General features: G+C 34.0%; 1 protein-coding gene across 1 annotated transcript in view; it reads left to right on the top strand.

The window, feature by feature from the left end:
* The first annotated feature begins 1,048 nt into the window (after positions 1–1,048).
* Positions 1,049–12,854, top strand: part of LOC145294011 (cAMP-dependent protein kinase inhibitor beta-like) — a 233,701-nt gene continuing 221,895 nt past the window's right edge. Inside the window, exon 1 of the mRNA XM_080140968.1 lies at positions 1,049–1,570. The gene's annotated coding sequence lies outside the window, so the exon portion shown is untranslated. The remainder of the gene's footprint in view (positions 1,571–12,854) is intronic.

Raw genomic sequence — 12,854 nt, forward strand, 5'->3', positions numbered from 1 at the left:
CCAAACACATGAAGGGCTCTTGTCTTGGGGAGACTCCATGTTTTGACAAACTTCTACGTCTGACCTTTACTCCTAGTCTGAGATAAAACACGTTCATCAAATCCGTTGCCAAGGTTGCTGGAAAAATGGTGGGGCCGTTCTACCGCTCCAGTAGATATCTCACTGCTGATGCAATTCTCTACCTGTATAAAAGCCAAATATGTCCAACAATGGAGTACTGTTGCCATATCTGGGCAGGAGCTGCTAGAAGCAGCTTATCATGCCTTGACAGAGTTCAAAATAGACTTCGTAGCCTAATGGGGGATGCCTTTTTCTCTTCCCTTCAACCTCTTTCTTACAGAAGAGACGTTGCGAGCCTATCTCTGCGCTTTACTGTTATTTTCATGGCAAGTGCTCGTCTGAACTCCAATCTTTGCCTGACTTTCACGTCCTTGCCTGACTTTCACGAAAACACTCGTCTAGCTGAAATCATGATCAATAATTTCCCCCATTTTTTTTTTATCGGTGCCTAAACCTAAACGTAGATTCCATGAACAAAGCTTCTTTGTTAGAACTGCATGCCGGTAGAACTCTGCCCGTTTTCCTGCTTTCCACCTGACTACTATGTCTTCAAGTTCAACGTGACCAAATTCTTGATGAGCCACCCCCTTAAATCCAATTTACCAAATTTCCACTACTAACGCTGACTACGACATGTTCCCTTTGACCACGGTACACTCATTAACACTTATCCTCGAGTCGCCTCCGGGTGACTTCTCTGTAAAAAAAAAAAAAAAAAAAAAAAAAAAGGAAAATCGTCAATATACAAACAAATAATGATTACATGTCTTTAAAAAACGCTGTCTGGTCTGGAAGGGGGTGATTATTTTACGTTAAATTTATAGACGAAAGTGATCCCCCACTATAAAGTCTAAAATATTACTTTTTTATTTTTTATTTTACCGCCAACTTTTTCTGACTATTTACATGTAAGCGTCCAAAAAAGTTGAATTTTTTTTCGGAGTGCAACTGCAAGGCTCCAATAATTTCAAATTTAACTTTCAAAATGAAATAATTTGAAAAAAAAATAAAAAAACAAAAAACGAAAACAGAACCAAAATGAAAGTAAAAAACGAGGTCTGTTGAAAGTATATATCGAATGTACATCTAAAAATGTTGCTAAGTAAAAATGTGGCGACGGCGGCGGCCTCGTTCGGAGATTGTTCTCCTCCTACCGTCACCACCACGACGAGTAGTGTTTCTTCTTAGTTAAGTGTTGTGTGGCCTTCTTGTAAGGACGTGTAGTCTTTTAGACTACAAGACACAATTTACATTCATTCGTTTTAATGTCAGCTTCGGAAAGAATCCCAGGCTACAAGAGGGGAAAGAGTAGCACAACACATGATTTCTTCTGTCCATAAACGAAGAAGAATCTTTCCGGATGTTTCCGCAGTTCTCGAATTAACCATTTTCGTGTTTTCTTTTCACTTCCCTTTCCATCTTCTTCTCTTTCTTGTGGAATGCCATTCAATTCTTTACGGATCGTTTTAAAATTTGAGGAATTGGCAAAGGACGTAAAATCAACTTAAAAGTAAGTAATATCTTTCTGTTCTTAGAAAAAGAGAAATGCAACTTATTTGAAGTGATTTTATTTTAGACAAATTGTAGTTGTGAATGGTGTGTTACTTTTATTAACCTTAGTCAGAAGACACAGGGTTACGTTTAGAAATAATTCGTTTATGTTTAGACAAAATAAATCCACACGCATATATATATATATATATATATATATATATATATATATATATATATATATAACTCGTGGGTATTTCTGTTTAAAAAATACAGCATTTTCACATCTGGAAGTTTTCTTATGCAAAATTAGTCGATTCGCATTTGGTTTGTTTACTTTTACGTTGGTGCCCCCCTCCCCGAACATAAATTCGTCTTTCAGCTTATTTATTTAGATTTATTGGCTTATAAAGTATTATCTTTATTTAAGCTCGACAAAAAAGATTCTTTTTCAGTCTTGTGATTAATTTTAAAAACGTTTTTCAACATCTCAGCGTTTTTTCTCTTTTTCATCAATGTCGCAATAATGCCGTGTTGTCGTTACATGTATGTAGTTACACTGCATGGATTTTTACCTGTAGCTTAAAACAACTTTTTTGAATATTTGGTATTAATGCAGTTTGCGGATCATGCTGTTTTTCTTTTGGTGTTTTTTTTTTTTTTTTTTTTTAGATGGGGTTTTCAAGTTAAATTCAATTTTTACGGTATCTTTTGTTTATTAAATTGTTAGAATAGTTAACAAAGCCCCCCCTCACTTTCTTCATGATAAGAATGGATTTCTAAATATCATTTCCGTAAACCGCAGAAGTAACAATTTTTTAGCACTAAATTAATTTTATAGAATCACGAATGTTTTTAGTTTTGATGGTTTTATACGTTTTTTTGGGTAAATTTTTACTTGGTTTGCACCTTAACGTTTTCCTTAAAAATGACAACTTTTATAGGTTTTTAATTTTTGACTTATTTTTTTTTCGAGTGCCCTGAGATCAATGTTTATTTATATCCCCCCCCCCCAAAAAAAAACGTAGCGGGTGTGATTCTATAAAATTATTTAATTTTATAAAATCATACTTTCTCAATAAAATGTTATACATTTTCTAGATCCTTGTGAAGATTTGTCTCAATTTACTTGCTTCCCCCACGAGGACAAAGTTAGACACCAGGTCGGTTTTTAATGTGAAGAAGGGGGGGGATCTAGTTCGCTCAAAAGGGACACTCTGGATTGTAACGGGTATAAAAATTGCCTCTGTCTGGAAAGATCTCATCTGCAGTCTGCACTGACAGCAAGATGAAGTAGAAGATCAATTTATCGTCTTAGGTTGACTTGTTCTTCATCATTCTATCGACACTGCCTTCGTTCTTCTTTTGCGTTCTTTTCTCTTGACAAAAGAAAAATTCCCCCTCTGTATTTGACCTCTCCCCCTCCCACGCTGATAGCAAAATTAAACCCCAAAAATTTTAATAGGGGTGGGTGGCCCACTGGGTGGGTTGGTATCCTGCTTGGGGAACACAAACACCCACCTCTCATCGCCTTGAAAGACATCCTCTTATTTACTCCGGCATTCAGCAAGATTAGACATGTAGTTAGTTGGAACGTCAGGCGATCGGCGATAAATCGCCCCTCCTCCTCTTTCAGGAGAAGGAGGAGGTAATTCCTGGGAAAATGGTTTCCTAGGATCAACCTTGTATCAGACTGGTTCAAACAGTAACATAACCTACACTTTAATCGTTACAATCAGTTCTCGTAACTGGCTTCCAAACTGCACTTCGATCGAAGCCTGGAAAAATTGTTACTGTCTGAAACGAATACAGACGTAGATATTAAGAAAAAGCATGCTCTATTTGTTACTTCTGCAGTTTACGGACCGTACTGAAATAATGACGTTGTTAAGAAACACTTTCTTAAGGTCGGAAAGGGCTTTATCAAGGCCATCATGGCTTTGTTAACTATTCTGTACCTTCACCGGTACTTATACACTATTTGATCCGCGCGCTGAAATATTATTTAGAAAGCCATTCTTAACATGGGGAGAGTGCTTTGAAACTATTCTGTACTGTCACGCAACAATTTAATAAAAGATGATATCGTGAAACTTGAATTTACCTTGAAGATACTAATTAAAAAAAAAAAAAAAAAAGCACGGCAACATAAGTGCAATTTCAAACTTAAGTTTTAATGCGTTTGGTCACGACGTGGTTGGACGAAAACTATCAGTTATATTTTTTTAATGTTCGATTTCTATGTCAACTATATTGCAACATTACCAACTTTAAAAATAATATTAACTTTTGGGGTTTGTATTACTGTACACATAGATTCGAAAAAGTTGTCAAAAAACAAATATATAACAAATAAATGTTATCAAAGGCAAGATAAGTTACTTTTCTATCTAACTGGATATATTTTTTGTGTTTTTATTCAATGTAACATGTTTATTCAGCTCGAAAAACATGCAGTGTTTACCGATGTATTGGAAAATTCAAAATGGCGGCCGACTATCTCTTTAACACGGTAAGTTTGGGAAAAGATGTTATAAATAATAAACTAGACGAAATACTATTAAAAAACAACCGAATATATGTCAACTTATGTCACAGTAACATATATTGAGTGAATTTCTAACAGTATTTTGTCTAGTTTATTATTTATAATACCTTTTCCCAAACTTACTCTCTCCGAGAGAGAGTCGGCCGCCATTTTGAATTTTCCAATACATCGGTAAACACTGCATGTTTTTCGAGCTGAATAAACATGTTACACTGAATAAAAACACAAAAAATATATCCAGTTAGGTAGAAAAGTAACTTATCTTGCTTTTGATAACATTTATTTGTCATATATTTGTTTTTGACAACTTTTTCGAATCTATGTGTACAGTAATACAAACCCACCCTTCCTTCAATGTTTTCGTTATTTATTTATTTATTTATTGTTTTTTTTTTGTTGTTTCCCCCCCCCCTCGGTTGTTTTCAATGGTTTTTGTTTGGTTTCACTAAAACTATTAAATTCGATCAGTAGTTGACAATTTGGTATTTAGATATTGAAGTATATTATGAAATTAATTATGAAGGACTTTCTCTTACAGAATTTAGTCTCGCTTTTTCATCTCCATATTGACACCGTCTTACCTGTACAATATTTTCGTTTGACGCACAGTAAACACCATTTTCTGTTTGATGCAACAATAACATTCGCTAATCAGAACAATAAAATATACTTACGTCAAGAAAGTTACTGTAATCTCTACCTTAACTAAATAAAATAATCAAACCCTCTTGTTTAATTGAAATGACGCAAGAGTACGTGCATTTATTTGTTGTCATTTTGATTTTGCGTCATGCCTTCTCGTAATTCTTCCACCTGTTGGATCTGCTAAACTCGTGAAAATTCAACAAATCTTCTTTAACGTTTACTTAAGACATCAGTCACAGAGGGGGGGGGGAACGGTGCTTAAAAAATATGATGTTTTAAGCAAAAACAACAATACTTAGTCAATTGTCAAGTCGAAAATAGTAATATATCCCCAAATAACGAAAATTCATTGAGTAGAACAACTGCTTTGTGCTTTTAATAAAAGAAAGTCTCTCGCTTTTTAGGCTACAAATCTCAGAAGCCATTAAAGTTACTAAAAGGGAGATAAGCATGTCCCTTGTATTCATAATCCTCAGGATGTTCACATCTGGGGAAAAATGTAATTTCTCTCAATTTTCCGTAAGAATTACTTTTAGCTACAAATAATTTTCTACTCGATGAATTTCTGTAATTTTTGTATATATTACTATTTTCGACATAAGTACTGTTCTGTTGTTTTTGCTTAAAACCACATATTAAAAAAAAATTATGTTAACTCTAGTCTTTATCTTAACAATACAAACACCAAAAAACATGTATGAGAAAACCTTATACAGAGGCAATTTAAATTTTTTATATCCCAATCCAAAGTGCCCCCTCCCCTCTTTTAGCTGAATTTTCCCACATTGAAACCTTATGAGGAGGCAAGTTAGGAAACGTTAACGTGACTGAACTATATTTGCCTTGCTGTAGGAAGGAAAAACACTATTGTAGACGAACATCCTACGGTATGCTCCCCCAGGGATTCTCATTCTACGTTTTAGGCGATTACATGAAAAACTTAGAAGAAAGAACAAACAAAATTTTTATCATTTTATAATATATATTTAGAATTTTTGATGAGAGATCAGTTTCGTATATAAATGTAACGTATAATGATCCAGCATTTCCAGGCCATTCTAGCATTTTAGGGCAGTTTATCAAATTTTCTATTGTTTTGTTATGGGAAATAAATTACTAATAGTTTTATGTGTGTATTTTACAATGATTTTTTTTTGTTGGGACTGCTTCCCGCTCGGAGGAGATGATGCCACCCGGAAAAGAAAATTTGGTTAACTGTCCTGAATACTACATGGTTCGGAAATAGGTGATCATTTTACGTCTTCTTACATGTGAAAGTGATCACCCACTCTAAATCTCAAAATATATTTTCTTTCTGCTTTGTTTTTCAGTGAATCGCCTAAAAGAAAAAAGTATATATTTTTTTTAAAGGGTGTTGGGACCCAACACCCTTAAAAAAACCAGTGATAAATAAAAAACCACAGTGATAAATAAACCCAACACTGTTATCTACATATTTACCAAAAATATTTCTTTTTCTTCTTTTGTTTAAATTTTTCGAATTTCAAACGAAGAACCTACATTTTGTATCTTAAAGGAAAAAAAAATCAAACCATTAAAATAAAAAGTTTTCCTTTTCAAGCAAGCGTTTCAATTCTTTTGTGTGTCCTTTTGGTACCCCTCTAATTGCTAGCCTCCCTACGAGTGCTGACTTTGACACAAGGTCGCTTTTAATATTGGAAAAAATCCAGCTCCTACGAAGGGGCCATTTGGATTGGGACAAAATTAAAAATTACCTCAATCTGGAAGGATTTTCATTCACTGATTGAGAAAGGAAATAATATAGTGTGGTATCAGAACAAATACTACACTTTTATTTCCTATAAGGTAAAAAATATACAATGTAAGAAATTAAGTACAAGTCATCAAAAGTGTGGGGAAATTCGGCGGTTGATGGTTATTCTTGGTCTACAATAATTTGTTTGGGTATATTACTAGCAGTGTCAGAAATTTCGTGAAAATAGTGAATAATTCCACCCCATCTTTCCAAGCTTATAACTCCTCGAAAAATGTAATTCAAGCCCTAATTTTTTTTTTCAATTAAAGGAGTAAGGACCAAGGTTTTATTTAAAAAAAAAAACAAAACAAAACAATGTGTTTTTTTTTTTTAAAAAAGGTTTTAAACTTCGGACTTTACAGGTAAATTTCTAAAAAACTGTTTTTTTTTTTTTGTTTTAAATTTGAATATATTATTTATTGACCTTTTCTCTTCAATTTGTGATATATAAACCTATTAAACATAAATTAATTATTTACTTTTTAATAGACATTTCAAAATGAGAGGCGTAAATTATTCGACCCCCTATCTTTCTAAGCTTATAACTCCTCGAAAAATGTAATTCAAGCCCTAATTTTTTTTTCAATTAAAGGAGCAAGGACCAAGGTTTCATTAAAAAAAAAAAAAAAAAGACAAAAAGAAAAAATGTGTTCTTATAAAATAAGGTTTTAAACTTCGGACTTTACAGGTAAATTTCTAAAAAACTGATTTTTTTTTTTTGTTTTAAATTTGAATATATTATTTATTGACCTTTTCTCTTCAATTTGTGATATATAAACCTATTAAACATAAATTAATTATTTACTTTTTAATAGACATTTCAAAATGGGGGGGGCGTGAAAATGGGGGGGCGTGAAAATGGGGGGGCGTGAATTTAAAAAAAACGTTTGTCTAAAATATTATATTCGGTTTATTGGAAAGAACATAAAATTTCACATTGACCCTGAAAATATCGTAAAAATAGAATCAATAGAAAAATTTTGATAGATTTTTAAAATTTAAAAATTTAAAAATATTGAGTTTAAAAATTGAAAAATATTGAGTTCGGAAAATTCATTACTGTTTTAAAAAAAAAATAAAAATATTTTTATTACTTTTAAAACAACTGTAATAGTTTATTTTGGAAGTATAATCCATAAAGAAAATAAATAACCCACTTTTAACAGAGAAATTACGAGATTTTTATATTGTATTCGCAGTTTCGTGTTAGGGGTGTCAAAAATTCCTACAAAAATTCTGATACTGCTAGTATATTACTCTTGATAAGATTTATTGCAGTTACCATAATACCACATTTACTCTCAGGGATCATCCTACTAAAATTTTATACTTCAAGAATATATTTTTATACAAAGTCATTAGCAGTGGCGATTGAGACAATAAAAAAAACCGGTTCATGAAACTCTTTGTAAATAATTGACCGCCCACTATTTTCCGGTTTGTTCAGAGCCAAAAACAAGCACGTCAAGCTTTAAAGGGGATGAGAGGAGATAAAAACAAAAAATAAAAACAAAAAACGACAAAAAAAAACACAAAAAAACAAACAAACAGAAGTAGTGTTCGGATTGAATGGTTTCCTTTGATCTTTCTTTGTTGTCTAAGGTTTGTTTATCGTTTCTTATGCACCGGACGGCGGACGGATGCAATGAATTTCTGCTACAATTAAATCATTTAATGAATTTAAGGTGATTAGTGTGATGATGATTATTGAGGGTCTCCATTTGGCAATTGCTAAATTCATCTTATTGTTTACATGGCTTTTGGTTTGGATGGCATATAGATAATCTATATAATTATAAAACTTTGTGGACCGTCCGGCCCGGCCGTCCTTGCTTGCTTGAATCTTATCTTCGACGATAAGACGATTTTATCTTTAAAAAAAAAAAAAGGGATGACAGATGAATTCATATAACAAATATATGCGTATGGGCGTGGCTCAGAGGCTAACGAATGAGGATGGAGAAATCTGTTTTTGGTTTTGATTCTAGCTGATGACCCCCAAGTCATATTATTTTCACTACTATATATTAGGTTTAATATAATAATCGATAGAGAATTTTTTTTTTTTTTTTTTACACAGTGATCACCACTTATCAAGGCCCGGAAGCCACTCAGGGATAAGGGTTATTGCAAGTACATTACGTTAGTGTGGAGATTTGATGAAGTGTTTACTTAAGGGGGCGGTTCATTAGGAATTTGTTAACGTTGGACTTGAAGACATCCAAGTTGTAGTCCGGTGGGAAGCAGGCAGACGGAACAGAGTCTCTATTATAATGAATTGTCTATATTATAATGAATATGCAATCTGCATGAATTAAAATATCGTAATCAAACATATCCTGCGATCGGGCAACATCGAGCAGCCTGCTAGTAATCTACCAGGCCCCACAATAATAATCTTCTCTCTTTCATATAACTGAATGTCTGTATGTGATGTTTGTGTGCTCATTTTAGAAAGAAAGGTTAAAAAATCTACATAAAATTTAAGTGCATTTATATGTAAAATTTACAGGAAGACAATGGAAATGTTTCCAAATTTCTCATTGCATTTCTAAAAGGACATAAGAATTCAAATATATCCTATTTTGATTTACATCATAGGTATAAGATACTAATTCAGTAAGTTGTTCCAACATTTCAGCTTTTACTGACTATATTAGGAGTTTTTTTTTTTGTTTTTTACAAGGTAGTCACCACTAATCAAGGCCCGGAAGCCACTCAGGGATAAGGGTTATTGTAAGTACAGTACGTTAGTGTGGAGATTTAATAAAGTGTCTACTTAAAGGCGCGGTTCATCAGGAATTTGTTTATGTTGGACTTGAAGACATCCAGGTTGTGGGAAGCAGGCAGATGGAACAGAGTTCCACAGACGTGCAGTTCTAAGAAAGAAGCTTTGTTCATGGAATCTACGCTTTGATTTAGGCATAGATAAAGAGTGGGGAAAGTTTTTGACGGTGGATTCAGCTAGACGGGTGTTTTTCGTAAAAGATTGGCCAGGGGGGACCAGAGAATGGAGTTCAGACGAGCACCTGCCATGGAAATAACGATAAAACAAAGATAGGCTTGCAACGTCTCTTCTGTGGGAGAGAGGTTGCAGGGAAGAGAAAAGGGCATCCCCCACTAAGCCACAAAGTCTATTTTGTACTCTGTCAAGACAGGATAAGCTGTTTTTAGCAGCTCCTGCCCAGATATGGCAGCAGTATTCCATACTTGGACGTACTTGGCTTTTATATAGATAAAGAATTGCATCAGTAGTGAGGTATCTTCTGGAGTGGTGAAATGAAGGTGGTCAGTAAAAACAAATATGGTGTTTTGATAAATAGTAAAAAAAAAAAAATTTAAAAAAAACATACATAATAGCGATCCTCCTTCAATCCCGAGCAACGTAGGATCTTCCTGCTAGTGATAAATCAAATAATGTGCAAAAATATGATTGCTGTGAATGAAAAAGATCAAAGAACTAAAGAAAATATATTTATATATTTATGATAGTATTAAAAATATTTTGTGGGAGAAAAATGTTTGTATCTGCATTGAAAGATTCAATGCTCTCATTTGTAAGAAAATTCGATCTGAAAGAAAGGCATGAGCTTTAAAATTGTGTTTGATTAGAGTCCCATTTTGTGTGTGTCTTTACCTTTTGTCGTTATACTGTAGCGGCAGAGAAAGAGTAGCAGAAGTAGCCGTTAAGGGTTTTTAGTGTGGCATAACTTGTGGCTCTCAGATGCATCCTCTGTTTTTGTTTGGGTGCTTCTTGTTTTCATTCTCTTGGAGTATCAGTGCATTGGCTAGAAAACTGCCTTTGGTTATCGTGACATTTTATATTGAGATCAGCTACCTCTTGGAGGTTCCAAGACCTGCCATTTCCAATGTATGGGAGTCTTTCTCATTGGTTGGGGATTTGCAAATTCACACCTAAATGTGAGCTAACGTTTTTGTTTCAAGCTCTTATGCTATGCTTGTGTGGATGTCAGAAAAGGCAATTGAATTAAGTGCATCCTATTTCCACTTAGTACAGGCAGAAATGAAGAGAAAAGACTAAGCTGAATGAATGAAGAAAGCTTATATAAGCTAGTATCCTTTTCATGCTTGCTCATATCGAACATCTATTTCAATTCTTTTGTGTGTCCTTTTGGTGCCCCTCTGATTACTTGCCTCCCTATGAGTGCTGACTTTGACACAAGGTCGCTTTTTAATATTGGAAAAATATCAATCTCCTCTTTTCTTAGTGATGACCAGCAAAAAATAAAAATTTACATTAAAACAAATTTTTTTTTTTCATTCACATTGTCATTCATCATTATAACTCTGTTTACATACTTCCCACGTAAGTATAATGTGGTAAAAGGCCTAAAGGTGAAAAGCATAAATCAGTACCCCTAAAAAAGGGTCACTCAGACTATGGTACTATCGGCTCCCTGAGAGGGTTACTTGGTTGAGGAACGTTTTGGGAACGCAACCAGCTGCAAAGGGAATAAACAATATCCAACGATAGGCACATGGAAACATCAATGAAAACGGGTCGATATGTCGTCGGCTATAACTGGCTGGCATGGGTCGCTTCTTGTGTGTTCATTGTGTCGTTACAGGCAGCTTTCCATTGTCGCAGTAATGGGAGGTACCGCGGGCTGAAATCGAACACTTGTACAAAAATAGCGAACAAATGCATTTTTTATAAAAATATATATAATTTATTTAACAGTTAACAAGTAGGAAGCATATTTAGTCGACCCATTGCGTGCACATCCTCCACGTATGGGGTGCAAGCCTTAACTGTTTAAAACAATGAAATTATATTTAATTTCTCTCTTTCTTCATTGAAAGATAGTGAAAGAGAGAAATAGAGAAGAAGAGAGAGAGAGAAAGACATAAAAAAGAGAGAAGATATATTCATACAGGTTAAAAATTGTTTTGTTTTCGAATGCCTGTTCTCCTGGTTTGACCTTTCAAATTGTAAGGTGTTATATCGTTTTGCCTTGGTTCAATATTATAAACAAACTGTCATTCTTGGCTTAAGTCATCACAGAACATTTTCCAAATCACAAACACCTGTTTTACACAATTGCTCTGCACAAGTTAGGCACAAGTTTCATTAATGTAGAAACCGCGAGCTCTCACAAAAGGGGCTAGCCATTGTGCCACAAGACCTCTTAAAAACCGCCTAGCAGCCTCCTCACTTTAATCTGGTGCTTCAAAATCAGGCTGAATATACAGGCTTCCGTACCTAAAATACACCAAGCATTGATGCTGTTTTTGTTCTTTCTCCTTGCAAAACTCAATCATGTCCTGCAAAGCCAAAAACAACAATTTTCCTTTACAAAACGACCAAACCAAACACCGTGAATAAATATTTGAAGATAGAAATTGAAGCATAAAACCTTCTCCCAAAATGGGCGGATTCAGTGTTGATATGCTGTAAAACAAAAATGACGAAACAAAGACCTGTCGGACAAATAAAACGCCCTTGAATTCGTTCAGTTGCTGCTGAACTTATTGTCGAAAATAGATCCTTGACTGGTAATCTTTGTAGTCTTTGGTTGCCTTATTATTATTACTCAACTTAGTTACTGATGAATGCATTCTTATTGACTTGATATTGAACCGAAAGAAAATGCTTTTTGGATTAGGAATGTCAATATTAGACTAGGAATTTTATCTTGCAGATCATGGAAATTATGATTTGACACGTGCGTGTATAGAATTATTCCTCCATTATAATTTAGAAATTACCATTCTAACGTTTAAGAAAGAAAAAAAAAAGTCAATGCGTAAAGCAAAATGCCTACACGCAATTCAATCAACTGCATTGATTTTCATCAAAATTAAAACTTCTAGAATGTTCCATGCTGTCTATTAAGATTCAGTATGTGATTGGCTTCTGGAATGATCTGATGATCAGTTTCCTCTACACTCCACACAAGTTGAGCAAACATCAACCTCAAATGCATCACGTAGCTAATCTACAATCTAGTACGAATGTAAGCAAATGCGCTCACATCAATTGTTAGCGACAGATTACTGCTAAATTTTACCCCTTACATCAATTGTTAACGACAGATTACTGCTAAATTTTACCCCTTAAATCAATTGTTAGCGACAGATTACTGCTAAATTTTACCCCTTAACTCAATTGTTAGCGACAGATTACTGCTAAATTTTACCCCTTACATCAATTGTTAGCGACAGATTACTGCTAAAGTTTACCCCTTAAATCAATTGTTAGCGACAGATTACTGCTAAATTTTACCCCTTAAATCAATTGTTAGTGACAGATTACTGCTAAATTTTACCTCTTACATCAATTGTTAGCGACAGATTACTGCTAAATTTTAC

Source organism: Euprymna scolopes, chromosome 15, assembly GCF_053919585.1.
Source record: "Euprymna scolopes isolate OS-2025 chromosome 15, ASM5391958v1, whole genome shotgun sequence".
Classification (NCBI taxonomy): domain Eukaryota; kingdom Metazoa; phylum Mollusca; class Cephalopoda; order Sepiida; family Sepiolidae; genus Euprymna; species Euprymna scolopes.